The sequence below is a fragment of the Rhopalosiphum padi genome, chromosome 1, assembly GCF_020882245.1.
Source record: "Rhopalosiphum padi isolate XX-2018 chromosome 1, ASM2088224v1, whole genome shotgun sequence".
Classification (NCBI taxonomy): Eukaryota; Metazoa; Arthropoda; class Insecta; order Hemiptera; family Aphididae; genus Rhopalosiphum; species Rhopalosiphum padi.
Window position 1 is genome coordinate 50,561,905 of NC_083597.1, and position 16,322 is coordinate 50,578,226.

General features: G+C 31.5%; 2 long non-coding RNA genes across 2 annotated transcripts in view; one reads left to right on the top strand and one right to left on the bottom strand.

Moving 5' to 3' along the window:
- Nucleotides 1-16,322, top strand: part of LOC132918233 (uncharacterized) — a 71,966-nt gene that overhangs the window by 160 nt on the left and 55,484 nt on the right. The window lies entirely within an intron of this gene.
- On the bottom strand, nt 72-10,729 carry LOC132917635 (uncharacterized). The gene is made up of 3 exons (XR_009660313.1): nt 10,448-10,729; nt 10,101-10,153; nt 72-409 (listed from the first exon to the last, which is right to left on the bottom strand). It is a non-coding gene; the product is annotated as an uncharacterized LOC132917635 (long non-coding RNA).

A 16,322-nucleotide genomic window follows, 5' to 3' on the forward strand; every position in this document is an offset into this window, starting at 1 on the left:
TTAATATATTTTTACGATAAGTATGATATAATATTATTATAATATAATATAATAAGTGTATACACAATATTAATAAATATGAGTAATGGGAATTGTTTTAAAATAATCGGTACAGTTGTGGGTACAATAATTTTCGTAAAAATATATATAAAAAAAACAATAAAATAACTTGCTGCTCATTATTACAATATTTATAAATAAATAGATTTTTTATTTTGTTTCATAATTAATTTACCAAACAATCGATCGATTCTTCTTTTCATCAAAACTGTATTCTTATAAGATTCAAAAATTAAACATATAGGAACTTATATAAAAAAGTTTTTTATAATGTCAACAAAATCCTTCCTGGTTCCTAGCTTTGATCGTGCACCGCTAACTGCCGTATATAGTATACGCCGTATAGGTACTGAAAACAAAATCGATATATTTAGTAAGTTTATGTAAATAATTTTCATTATAGTTCCAAGTAAAACAGTCATAGAGTAAATTATTTTTAATATCAAATAATATGTTACAAAAGAATATAAAACTCAAAATTAACCAAAGTATTGCAATTTATTGACAAAATAATACCATTTCCGCGTGATTGTTCTTTTAATAGCTGAGAAAAACCTTTATCAATATTATATTTTCAAAACCAAATAAAAAAAAAATCCATCATTATATAATATATTTTATTTTAAAAAAATAGTTAGAATTTTAATAATAAAACTTGATTAATGAAGAATAGGTTCTATAAATAAATCAGATTCATAATTCAGGTATAAAAATTAGTCAATTTTATTATTTCTTATTATTTTATTACCTTTATTAGATTATATACTATACAGTATTAGAGTACGTACTACGTATATTTATTAATTATAATAATATTATATATTTATTATATGGCTCATTTTCCAGTTTAATTATAAACTATGTTATAATCTATGTTACGTTTGTATATAATAATATAAAATGTATACTTTTACTTATAGGTACCATATAATATATATATATATAATGCATATGATACTAAAAAGTATTTTAGAAAGTTAAAAAATAAAAATGGATAAATATTAATATTAATATTTTGCTCTAAATTTGGTGGTTTATTAAATTAAAAAAAATTTAAGTATAATAGGTAAGTAGGTACTAACGATAGTAACTAATATCTAATAAAAGAGAGTTATTATTTTATTAGAAAAATCTGTATTATAATTTATTAAACATATTCTCTAAAAGTTATAGAATATTAAAATTATTTATACATTATTAATAATTAAGTAAAATAAAAGGCTTAAATAATAAAAATACAGTATTCATAAATACGAGTATATATTATAATATCGTATACCTATATTATTAATTAGTATAAATTGAAGCAAAAAATACAAATTGAAAGTTTTTTAATCCTCACGTTAATTTCATTAACTTGTAAAAAAATAATAACAATAGTATTAGCGTAGCCATTGCAAAATTATTTTTCAGCCATATTATAATTTTTATTGTGTTATGTTAATTTTTAATACACGTAATATTGTCACCATTATTGACGCAAACAATATTTGCCCTATCGTTTATCGGTTAGGTATTCCAAAATAAATACAAAAGGAAAATAGGCGAATAAAACGCATTAGAAGTCAAACATGTTCTGTGTACACAGTATAATGTCAAAAGAAGGGCAAAGAAAAACAACTACCTACGTCATGGTGTATGTAGTTTATAAAACGAAATAAATTCAAACCGATTTTTGGATGTTACTTTACATAAGTTGTGATTTTTAAAAATTATTTATTTTGTATCTATTTATAATTTATACCCACAGATAATCTGTTAGATAAAACAATTAGTTAATATACGAATATTAATTTAGAAGATAATCTAAATGTATTCTCTTACACACGTATAGTATGAAAATAAGTATGTGTATATAGAATATGGATAAATATATATTGTTATATATAATACGAGTGATTAATTTGATAATTTAAGATTTGGTAATTTATTGTATTCCGTAATGAATATATAAACATTAACAGCAGTAATTGGGCGGGACACTGTTTGGCGGGTGTCCTTATGTTTTAAAACAATAATTAAGCAAACGATTATCGGCATACCACAAAAGCGATTTTGCGTGAAAATCGGTTTGCACATCTGCAAAAATGACAAAGACTATATATCATAAATTATAATAAACACTGCAGCGCGGATAAACGTGTTTTATTTTCAGTTTTTTGTGCCTTATCGGAAAATACTGATAACAAATCAGAAACCGCATAGATGCGAATGTTGTATAGCTAGGTGACGTCGTGCGTTATACTCGCGTTTAGGCATCATGTGGACGGTGTATTTTGCATTCGGTGTAAAATATCGCGTTAACGGCATGATACACGACTGGCGCGGTCTGCTCGCACCCTCGGCGGTCGTGCAGAGTTGCAGGAACATTTTCGGACGTATAGGTACAACTATTATGAACACCGAATAAGGAAAACTAGCGCGCAACCGCAGACGGAGCGCAAGTCGCGTGCGTAGTTTTCGCCGGCAAAACCACATACATACTCACACGCGCTGCAGCACATACAATATATATATAACGTTTTCGAAACTTGAATAATAATTTATGTTGAACGAGTTTGGCACGTTAAGAGCTGCCAACTCCACACTTACCGGGGCCTGCCGTTCTAGACCAGTGTGTTTGTGTGTGTGTGTGTGCATATATCGTGCCCTACATGTATACTTAAACAGCCGAAACAATTTTCCGGAAGCTTTTCCACCCGCCGCCACCCGATCAGCGGTCTCCTCTCGTCCGCGAGCGTGTAAACATATTTACCATCGAACCGTATATACAGCCGGTCGTTTCCTGGAAGAGCCCGCTGCTGCAGCAAGTAAACGAATTGGAAACAAAAATAAAAACCGCAACTACTCGACGCGTCCCCCGCGCCGTTTTTAAAGCAATAACATCGGGCGAGTTTACGGCGACGACGGTACCATAATATATCTATATATCGTATATAATATATAATGTATATAGAACGACGCGTCTTTTTTTCTTTTATTATTTTTCTGTCGTTTTATATTTTATTTTTTTCCCACACGAGTTTTTATATGATATAATATAATAATATATGTGCTGTATATTCGATGTGCGTATGAGATATATAGCTATAGGTATACAGTAGTCGTGTACATTTTTAACTCCATCACTACAATATGTGTATTTATAAGTTGTTTGTTCAATTACACGATGTATATTGTATTACTTTATACAGATTATATAATATATAATATATATATATATATATGTATGTATGTAGAGTAGGGCGAAAAACTATTTGATTCCTTTTATAATATGATGCGAATAAATGTATAATGTTTATATAATGTTTTGTTCCCGTATTTTGTACTGTGTCTACGAACATTACAACTTCTTTATGCTGCTACATCGTTATTATTATTACTATTATTATTGTTGTTATTTTCGTTTTTCAGCATTTTCCAGAGTATTATACTACGGTGGCGGGCGTATATATATAAAAGTTGCGAGGGTGATGGGTCATTAGAGAGGGTCCCGTCCGCTGAAACAGCCAATAGGGTCCTAATCCCCACTGCAGCCATGTTGTTGGTCAGTGCCAATTTTTCTATGCCGTTTTTTTTTTAGGGTGGTTACCCTCCCCCGTGAAATAACATCGCCGAGACTCCATATTTACTGCTACTTCTACTGCTGGTATAATCAGGGTATAGTTAGGTGCATTACGGGGTTTGTTTTTATAGGGAAAATCACTGAATAATGCATAAGGATTGCGAATTACAAATGGGTATTTTTAAACGTACGATAATATAGAACTAACTGCATGTATATTACGTGAAAAAAGAGATTTTGTGCACGGCATCATTTGTATAATATGAGCTGTACCACTGTAATATTTTATACTAATCATAAGTTATATAGATACGTATATGGTATATATAATAATTAATTATTTTTAATCTATTCCGAATTAAATACTGTTATTATATCTACGAGTATACTTCACTATTTGTTTCGAAGACGATATATTGAAACACACTTCTATTACACGCCAAAAATGTAATACCTATATTGTCGATATATCCATCATCTGTACTCTGTAATAATAAATATAAACGCAATAAACTTTATATATTTTATTATATAAAAGTAACTACATCATTATTATAAGATTTAAATTTTGGTAAAGAAAAAATAAATAAATAATTTTGGTAAAATAGGTAGGTAAGTCGAATGAAAAAAGAAACATTGCACCGTTATATTATTTTAGTGCATTATAGAAAATATATCATTTAATAGGTACGTGCAGTATTTGCAATAAATGTATAGATATAAAGATTCAATAAATAATAATTTAGTTTTATGTAAAAAGAAAATATAATAATGAAATGCGAAATAACTCGTAGATGTATAAAAGCACACCTTTTAATCCATTACATATTATTTATACATCTTACAACACGTGATTTGTGTGATTGTACACTAAAATATTTAAATAGTAAAAAAATTATATTATAAATTTATAACCAATTTATAATTATACAGATGTGATCTTGTAAATTTGATTTAAAAACACCTTTACAGTATTATTGTTATAGAGTATTTTATTATACACTGTATATATTGCGGCTTATATAAGGTATAGGCGGTACTATTGATATTTAAATATAAACATATTATACTATTTAAGTGTTATATGTCATGTACAATAATTCTCCAACAAATTATATTAATTTCTCGTAAACATATATATGTATAGTTTCAACGATTTAATTATATTTTAATTTTATACATACTTAATCTGTTAATTATACAGAAATTAACAAGTACAGTTATTAAGTCGATTTAAAAATATAATCTTAAGAACTATATTTTCTGGCTTTAAAAAGACGCAATTTATGAAATAAAATAATCTAAACCGTACATATAATATATAAACCATTATACAATAGAAATATTATATCTCTATGTCTATAGCTTTTCAATTTTAAAATTTTAAATTATCATAATATAGTCATATTATAGTCTTATACTATCTACGATTTATATTGTCACTACTATATAGTATATTATATACAATACAAAGAATTTATAAAATAAGTACTTATGTGAAAAATCTATTAAATATTTTAGAACAATCTTTTTTTTCTATAATTAAAAAATATCATAATATATTTTACTTAAACTTATAAAATTACAACAAACAAATTATAACATAATATAAATATTATGTTAAATATGAAATAAATATAAATAAATAATATTCGAAGAATAGCTAAAATTAGATAGAAAATTTAGTTAATTAAAAAAAAAAAACAGTTTCAATACTACTTTATACACCTAAAAAACTATTTAAAAATATATCTTTATTATATATCTCATGATGATAAAAATATTTTATTGATAATATTTTCATACATTATAAGTATATAGCCGGCCATATAGGTGCCATTTAAATGCCCAATATATCTATATAATACTTATGATACACTAATACTAATGCATATAATAATTATATTACAATGTTATAATATTTACTTGGTTAAACGTTTAGTTTCTAACGGAAATTTAATGTCGAGCATTTATCTTGACTTTTTATAATGAATTAAGTTTACAAAAAATTTAGTACATACAGCTATACTATAGTATATACATATTAAAAAAAAAAAATACAAGTACCTACCTTTAGAGTTTGCTATTTAATAATATAAATACATTTTCATGTACAATACGAGTATAAAAAAATACAAATTATTTATATAACTATTATAAGAATTGTACTAAATTGACATTTTCCATACTTGTATAATTTACAAAACAAAATAATATATACCTATATAGATAATACTATTATATATATACCTAGGTCAGATTTATTATAGCAATGCTTTTCAAACTGGGGGCCGTGGCTATATGACTGGTGGGCCGTGAAATATATAATATTATGTATACCTATAACTTAAACCTGGTAAGCCATAAAATAATTAATGATTTTGACTAAGGGGACCTTGACAGCTTAACATTAAATTTAGGGGGGCCCCATGACAAAAAAGTTTGAGAAGCACTGTATTATATATAGTACCTACAAATTAAACGTTGTTATTATACATAATATATATAAGTATGATATTTTATAAATAGTTTATACTGCACGACTTAGAATTTTTAACCTAACAATAAACTACTATTATCAACCCTATGGATAATTTAGGAATAGTAATATATTTATTATATATATACATATATATATGTATATATGAATATTAATTATATAGATTCATAATATGTATAAATATATATATATAGGTAGAATTATTCACAATAGCACATTAACACCGAATATATATTAGGTAGATATTTACAAATCATTTTTATTGTAGGTACATAATTCAATATATAGAACATCAATTAAATAAAATTTGTAATAAAATAATATTATATCATATTATCATTTTATATTTTTTATTATATTTTATATCATTTTATATTTTAAATTTTCAAGTGGTGATAGGATTACTATATTATTATTATATTACATTATATGTTATTTTATAAATATTAGCTATAGTGGCGTAAATATATAGGATAGACTAAATTGGTTCAATGCCACAATCCTAGGACCTCGGGCCTCCAAACTCAACATTTTAATTAACTATAGATAAAGCCATGTACTTACTTAGAACAAATTATATTTTTGTATACAATTCTTATTTAATATTTTTTATCAAATGTTTATTTTTAAATTGAAATATTATATTTTGTTTATCTTAAACATTTTAGAGGCCCCTAAAATCCAAGTTACGCCACTGTCTAATGTTGATTTTTAATTATTTATATAGGTACGCATATTAAGTAAAAATACATAGTAACAATTATACCAACTTTGCTTTTTAGTACCCACAACTACGCAGAATATACATTATTTGTATTAATAATTAACAGGAATAATATTCATTTAATGGGCCCGCTCATCGCGTTATTTAAAATTATGTACCTATATAGGTATATAGTATAATATATGTATTATAAATCACTGCAGTGTATATACATATATATATATACGATAGACCTATACATAATATTATATACATAGCTCAATTTAATATAATGTATACATTATACATAGGTACTCGCCTCGCGATGTACGAAATTAATTATAAACGGACCAATTACCGGCGGCGGCGCGGCGGCTAATCCTCGTCATTACGATCGGCGGCCCGCGCACTAATTTATTATTGTTATTATTATTATATTATTATGATCCGTCGTCGTAAACGCATTGCGGACACTCGCCGGCGCTAACGGTGTATTGCGCGCACGGTGGGGCGGGTGGGCGGGCGGGCCGTGACATTGGCCGGCCGCCGCGGAAGAGGTGGGGTTGGCGAGTTGCGCAGTGGTGGGCCGCGGCGTGCCGGACCAGCGAATGGACACCGGCCAATCGATACTACGCGCGGCGTCGGCGGTCGCAGCGTCGGCGGCCAACACTCTTCCGCGCGACGCGCGCGATATTTTACGCTTTTTTTCAGCCTCCCCCACCGATGCCGTGGCACCCATACTACATATATACCGTGCCGCGTATGTAATATGTGTACACACGACCCTCTTGTTCCGCCCTCGTATTATACAAATACATATATATATATATAGATAAATGATATTATGCTGTATACGCGCCGTGTTCAATTTACTTTTCGGACCCTTTCGCGGGCGTGTTCGATTTATTTTTCGGACCTTTTCCGACCGACGCACGTCACGTCCTCCGACTGTATATATATACATGTAACGCGTGTACCGCGCCGGAGTCAGTGATGCTCTGACGGTCGGCGGTGGCGAGTGGCTGGTGGGAGGGGTTGCAGAGCAGAGTGGCAAAGGGGTAAAAGTTTTATCGTAAGACAGCGGTGTAAACGCACAATATATACCTATATATTATGCGTAGGCATTAAGGTATAGGAGGCGTATATATATATTGAAGAAAACGACTTTGGCCCACTGTCTGTTGGCTACCCCGGCGACCGCAACAATATAACTACTCGCCGCCGCCGCCGTCATCATCTCCTGCTATGGTTCTGTTTACTTATGCATACTACGGAGGACTAATAGAGGCATAGGTTTAGGTGCTATCGTTGTTATAATATGATTTTTTTCACCGCGACGACGACGCGTCTTAAAACAACAACAATAATATGCTGCTCACCTATATATAATAAATAATGCGTACCGGTGGTGCGTAATTTATCAGGCACGTCAAAAGGTTACGCGCCGGATTTTGTCCGTGCAATTAAGTAATAATGTTAAATTACTCAATTACTTATACTACATAAATGTATATATTACCTATACCTCACGCCGCGCCGACGAAAGCGGACTTTTTCGTGATTTATACACAGCTATAGCTATGTATATATATATATTATACATTTTATTACAATGTTTAAAAGAGAAGATGAGAACGCAAATCTAAACGATTATTATTCTTATACACTGTATTATTATGTATACATATATATATGCTTCACGTTTATTTCTACTGTCGACGACTTCACACATTTTTTTACTAAAACACACACACAAATTGTATTTGGTATTTTAATGGAGTTGAACATAATACGTAAAAAAAGTTCAGACTACAAACATATTTCGGCATAAGAGCTGGTTTTGTTTTAATTTAAATGAACGTTTTAAATTAGCAAATATATATAAATATATAAACCTTTCAGATATACGCCCATCATTGTTATGCATATAATAGTTATTTTAATTTAGAACATCATTTCGTATACCTTTATGCGATCTTCATTATATAATATATTTATATAATATGTATAATTACTTTATAATAGTATCATACAGTACAGTCGAATATTTTCAAATTATGATTTATTAAATGTGTACACTATATTATGCACTATACATGTGTATAGATTAGGAAATTATAGCACCTATCAAAAAATATACATCAATCATTATATTTATTCACCATTAAATACGATATTTTGTTTTTTTTTTTGTTCTCGACAAGAATGACTATATAGGTGATGGCGCAACTTTTTATATTGAATATAGTTGTGATTGCCTAGATGATATTGAAAGGGTAAACACAAATATAATTGCTTCGTAATTTTCATCTCCGACGGGGGTAGAATTTTGTACTGAAAATACAATGTAATGATCCTCGAGTGTGCTTGAGTGTATATATTATAGTTAGGTTATTAAAAAAGTGTCCAATCATGATTGTAACAATAATTTTATAAAAAGAATTATATCCGATATTTTGTAGGGGAAATAACCCAGTTGATATAGTATACATAGAGTATATATATACTACATCAGTTATTCACTTACAATATTGATATTATTATGCTGTTATATATCTAGATATTAGGTATATCAGAATTCTTTAGGCGTTTAATACATTTTATAGATTATATTTTGATTATAGGTCTTATTAGACGTACGTTATTCATATATTAAACGTATTGATATTTATAAAATATAATAAACATTTTTAGTAGATACGACAGACGTTATTATTGTCACTTTTTCATATCATAAATCATAAAAATTATTATGAATATTTATAGTGAACAATAATGTATTAAATCTCTGTATATATATATAGGTACAATATACTATTGCAGTAATGAAAAATCAATATACAAATTATTAATAACGGATATGTAATAAAAATAAACAATCCGACGAATACTAGTAAATAAATTATAGCATAATCGATAACAATAAAAACGTGCTGATTACATATTCTTTAATTTTTATGTTTATGTAATATAATAATAAATGTTTTTTTAATATCAGCTGCTAAGATTAATAAAACAGATTTAAAGTTAGGTATTTAAATATTCGTGATTTTTAAATCGGAAATAACATAGTTAATGATTAATTGCATTATTGACTCATAAAAGAAAATTTATATGTCATAAAAATGAACAATTATTTATATTCGTATGTTCGTTCACAAACAAAACGTTGAAATTCTATATAGTAAAAGTGATATCTTAAATTATAAAACCATTGTATATATTGCTTATAAGTGTTATTGGTACAATATGATTTATTATTCTATACTCACATTTGATGTTTATTCTGTTTATTCCGTGTGTAATTCGAGTAATATTAATGAATCTACAACGAACAAAACAAAAAAAAAAAGATTTTTTTAGTAACGCGCGTAATATGGAGCTATACAATACATAATATTATTTATAAAATATAGTCATCGTTTAAATTTTATTGAACTATCATAATAATACTATACGCGTATTATAATCAGCGGTGGTACCTATATATGCGAATGTGGTTTAGGTACGCTGCTATTTCGCTGGTTCAAAATTCGCATTCAAAATTTAAATAAATTTAACTGATAATATAGATGAGTATAGTGTTATATAATAGGTACATATTATACTACATACATACTTAAAATAATCATCGACTATCGTGTTCCTGATTGAATGATATCGGTTTTGCACTGTCCATAACGCATCACGATGATATAATAAAACCTATCCGAAAGTAATCGCTGAAAAAGGGTAGTGGCACGGTGTAGGCTTTTGAACTGTCGTCCGTCGCCTCGCGCGGAACCTTTGCTATCGTGTCCGGTAACGGTCAGCCATTGGTCGCGGGCGACCCTGTATAGTCGTCCGTGGTGACCCCGATGGCCGACCGGGATAACGTCAGGTCCGTTTAGGACACGCGCACCTGGACAACTGCCCCGCCGCGTCCCCGTCACGTGGATACGCGTATAATATGTAATGTCGTGGCAGTGTATACCTATAATATATATATATACATATTGTATACATTTTATGCGCACGACCGGTTTTTTACTGTTCGGCCGCGGTCATCGTCGGCGGTATATTATGTTATATTATTATACCTATACGGCGAATAACCGTCCTACGACGGAATAATAAAATATATTATGATATTATTATTATACGTGTATACAAATATTATAATATATTCTACGCGAACATGACTGTATGAACAATGGTATAATGATATTCGGACGCTTGACGCAGCTGCAACAGTCTGCGCCCGACTCTATGGTACATTTTTACATTTTATAAACGTGCCAATAACAATAATATAGTAGAACATCGTCACGTTGGTTTGCCGTAAAAGCTGTTTGACTTGAAAACCCGCATGTAGGTATTGCTATCATACTTATCTGCCTTCAGTCTGCACTTTTTAAACATCATAGTGCATGGATTTTGTGTTATATAATATTTTTAAATAATACAGGCGGCCTAATATTCAAACAAATTGTCAGTTAGATGTATAACACAATGTTTACCGAGGCATTTCCGGCGTTATAATTATTAATTTCAGTATCAGATATAGCCCGAAAAAAATCTTCCTTAAGCAATGTTCGAACTTCAATATGTTACCTATAACCTATCGTTATATTTAAAAATATATTAGCTTACCCTTTCTAATTATATATTATAATCAATAAACGAAATATACATGTTCAAGTACTGATGAGGTACACTCATTATTTTTATATTTTTGCATACCCCTATACCAAGTTCTTTCTAATCCAAGCATTGTTTTAAGTGATTATCGATTTATGATCAAGTTGTTTTGGTGTATTACGTTTTAGGGTTTCTTAGGAAAAATATAATTGATAATAAGAAACTTCTTATATACATAAAAATCCTCGAATATAATATAGTGAAAATTATAGTAATCGAACTTAAACAAAAATTAGTTCTATAGATTGGATGTACCTATAAGGTTTTAGAAAACAGCACGAACGTGCGATTTATAAACTTACATTTTAATTTTGATTTCACAATCACCGACCGCGAACTCCAGTACCTACATATAATAACAGTATATAACAAATGCAATACGTATATACCTATAGTTTTATCTGCAGCCCGTACGCGACTTACGTACCCTCTTGTACAATACCATAAACCACCACGAGTCCTTTAACCGGTTTCCGCGCGTCGGCCGTCAGCGTAACACGCGTGTATAATATATAAATCCACGTCGTTATAATATTATATTATGTACGTTATACCGCCGTATAACCCTCCACTGCTGCCGTTGTATTATTTTATAATATTATCTTCACTCGCCATTTTTATTTTACGATGGCATATTTTTCGCAACCCTTTTTTCACATGCTGTCCGTGACTCTGACAATGAAGATTCACTATCGGTCGTTACATATTATTTATACTGTACCTTTATTAAACGTATATATATATACAGCATCAGTGCATCACATACATATTATATAGAACAACGAGTGTTTTATCCCTCGTTGGATTTATGCGCGGGCATACGCTAGCTATGTCGAAATCGTTGAATAATTCTTAAATTCCATCGATTAGAAGTCGTGTGATTATATAACAAGTAAAATCATAAATAGGCACATTGTATAAATCAAAGATCGCACACCGTTATTATTATTATTATTATTATTATATATACTCATATAATATGTACATATACGTATATTGGAATAGTTCAGGTGTTTATCGTGCCGGTGATAAATACGCGTCTATATATGTAGCTCGTAATATCATGCATATACAATAGTGCGTACAATACTGCAGGTTGCAGTGGTCCAGTTTTGATGCATAAATCATACACCTATAAATATGATCACACGTGGGGTGCTGCGTGTTGTAATGGCGATGAACGCAAATCCCGCGTCGATTATATAGAACGATGCCAAAGGTCGATCGCGGTACACGGTATAAGTATAACAGATCAGAGATCACAACACTCCACTGGCCGGCACAGGTCCAGATAAACATATATTATCATATTGGCATGTACGGCGGAACAACAATATTTGCATTACAATACAATACGACGGGTCGCTGCTGCAGCATTGGTCCAGTTTTTGTCGTGTAGCAGGTAGGTACACCGCGATCGTGTACAGATCAAAGATCATCGGCGGGGTTGGTCCAGATAATTTACATAACATATAATGCACGCCGCGGATAACGATTGAGAACAAAACTGGTTGCTGTGGTCCAGTTGTGCGCGCGGAGGGTACCATAATGAACTGTATAGGCGCAACGACGACGATGATAATGATGACGGGGTGTCTCTCGGGGCGCGCGTGCTCCACGGATGACCCGAGATCAAAGGTCGGGATGCAGTGCGAGGTGCTCCAGTTTATTAGGTCCGTTGCGGGCATCGCATAATATATTGTGTACATATACCTATTAATACATCACATATATACTGACATAATGAATAACGCTACTACAAACGCCACTCGTAGGTATTATATTATAATAAAAAAGACGAGCGAGGCGAACCGGTCGCGAGACGACGGCGGCGATGGCTATCTCGCGGCGGAACCCTTCGACCGTATATAACACACTTAACCGGGGATGATGACCCTAGAAGATCGTCCTGGCGGTGCCCCTGCAGTGGCACGCGGGAGAGAAGTCGTCGACGTGTTTTCGGTGGCGGGCCGCACTCATTCTTTTCCCGCCGCGGCACGTTTTGCATATAATGTAACTACGCTGCTATACTACACAGCTCTTCAAGCACCTCTATTGTGCGTGAACATATTATATTATGCGCCGTCGCGGTGCAGATGATGACTACGCGCAAAGGTTCGGACCCTTTCCCGGCCCCGGGCGATGCACTCATATGTATATATATATATATAGACACATCGTAATAATCCAATACGCGCCGATCAAATCTAGTATCTCCCTCTCTCTGTATGTATACGCATATATTAAAATGCGTTGCAACGTATATACATAGGTACTCGACAGGACGGTTTGTATTATTTTTTCCACAGTTTCTATACGCGCACGTATAGGTACCTATATATATATACTGTACACTACTGCAGTATAGCGACCAATTTGGTAAGTGTCCCGTTTTTTCCCTTTTCTCTTTTTATTTCTTTTCGAAACGTCGAGTACCTACCACCTACCACCTATCTACGCGTTTTTCGCCCGCGGTGTCTGTATACTGGTGTTCATATTTGTGCATAGGCATACTGATCGACCGTGAGAATACGAGGCAATATATAACCAAAGGAAATATATAATAATATATATATATGAAATGATTTACGTCCGTATGGCGCACGACAGAACAGTATGGATAGCTAGGTATACCTGGTGCCTATATTATGTATAGGTATATACGGTACACATGGTAATAATCATAATATAAAACATCACATACAACAAATCATCGATGTTCGTTCGGGCGTTATGTCTTCTTGCAGGATGATTCGAACGCGCGGTGTATTATTTTTGCACGTCGAGGAAAACAAAACGGAAAAAAAGGGTGAAATTTATTTTGGGTTTCTGTGTCGTCTTTTGGCCGGGTGTTGTGTATACCGCACACCTATACACATATAATACTACGCGATATACGTGTGATTGAAAAATGTTGATATTTTCCAATACCCATTAACTTGTCCCTATTTTTATTATTACTTTTTTTTTTATTGTTACCTTCAAAAGGGGCTAAAATATCGTAACAATAACAACATGTCACGCTTCGATAATTCTACGTGCGTGCAGTTTGATGCGCTCGCACGCGAATATATGAGTGTGTTTGTGTGAGTGCAGGATCTGTGCGAATTCCCAAACTGCAATGCAAGGGTTATATAATGTTATTTTAACAGGTTTTTAAGTGTAACGTGCAGTTTTTTTACGTCTGTTTACGGCGACCCCTGGGAATTTTTTTTTCAACCAGAAAAATCTGTATTGTTCCTTTATTATAAGCCATCATATTATATATATATATGGGTGAATGTGTGTATGTGTATAATTTAAACTCTCTCGAAACGCACCTAAAATTTCGTGTAATTGATGGAAAATTTAAGAAAAGGGTTCGCAGCTGTTTCGTAAAACTTCTTTATAGTATTTATATTATATATTACATTATAACCATACATATAGGTACTATTCATGATATTATATTATACAACACGTCGGTGGCGTAAAAGACCACGGGAATTTATATAATAATAATAATATAATATAAAATAACTATGTACCTATTGGCTATAAGTAAATACCTACAATGTATACGCACAGGTACGCGCAGAATTGAATATAATAATGTTCCTCGCGCGGTTAAAAGTTGAGCGATCGTTCCGTATAATAAAGATCGGCGGAGGCGCTTTTACGACCATAAAGCTATCACGCGCGAAGCGGCGGTTTAATGTCGAATAATAAAAACCGGCCCCGCGGGCTGTTGCGGGACTACCATGGCGTCGGAGAGATACGAACGCGCGCTCGAAATTATTTTCTTAATCCCATTAGTCCGGTGCCACGATAAAACCATACTCATATAGCTATTATTCTTAATCATTCTCGTTTGGGCGAGCTGCTGCGGCAAATGTTTCTCATACATTGGCCAAAAAAAAAAAAAAAAATGTCTTACGATTGAAAAATAATTTTAAATTTTACATAATCCTTTATAAATTACATAAACTAATATTTTTTTAACAATACGAGATAGGATAAAAAAATTATTTTTTATTTTTCAAAAATGGATTATTGTTGTGTGGACTGCGTCCTCTTATTAAAATTGCTGTGTTTTAAATATAAGCTATAATGTACTCATATATACGTATGACAAAAATCATCATCGGTAGTCGCAAACACGAATATATAAAAACTTAAGTATTCTTATAGCGTTATCTATTATGAAACTATGTAACAATATCTTTTGGTGTTAAGTGAGACAAGTTGTTTTTATCGTAATTAGATATTTTAAAATATTAAATTTTCATTAATATTGTTCTCGTATTCTGTTTTTGCAGGTTTTCTGTGTATCACAAATATAAATTAAACATTATTTAAAGACTACCGACGATCATGACTTCGATAAATGTATGGCAGAGGTGCAAAAGATTATGATGAGACGAGGAAATTCACCGAGAATCTGAACCTATTATAAGAGAAATGTTTTACTTTCGTCAGTTTAAAATTGGAATGTTAAGGTGTTGAGATTTATGTGTTGTGGCTGTGCAGCTGTGCTCGCGTGTTACTGACCGATATAATACTATATGCATGGGACGTGGTATGTATAATACTGCGTAGTTGCAACACGAGAATGTGATGCTTAAGTGACAAGTGAAATGTCATTTTCTAGTGGGCCATATTTACACATATACACTTATACACATATTATAATATTATATATATATATATATGAGTTGAGACGATGTATGACGTTTGTGAGCGTTGTCCTCGCGAACGGTGTTGGACTAATGACGTGTATGTGTTAGTATATATATATATACATATACGACGTGGAGAGGTTTGGGGTTGGTAAA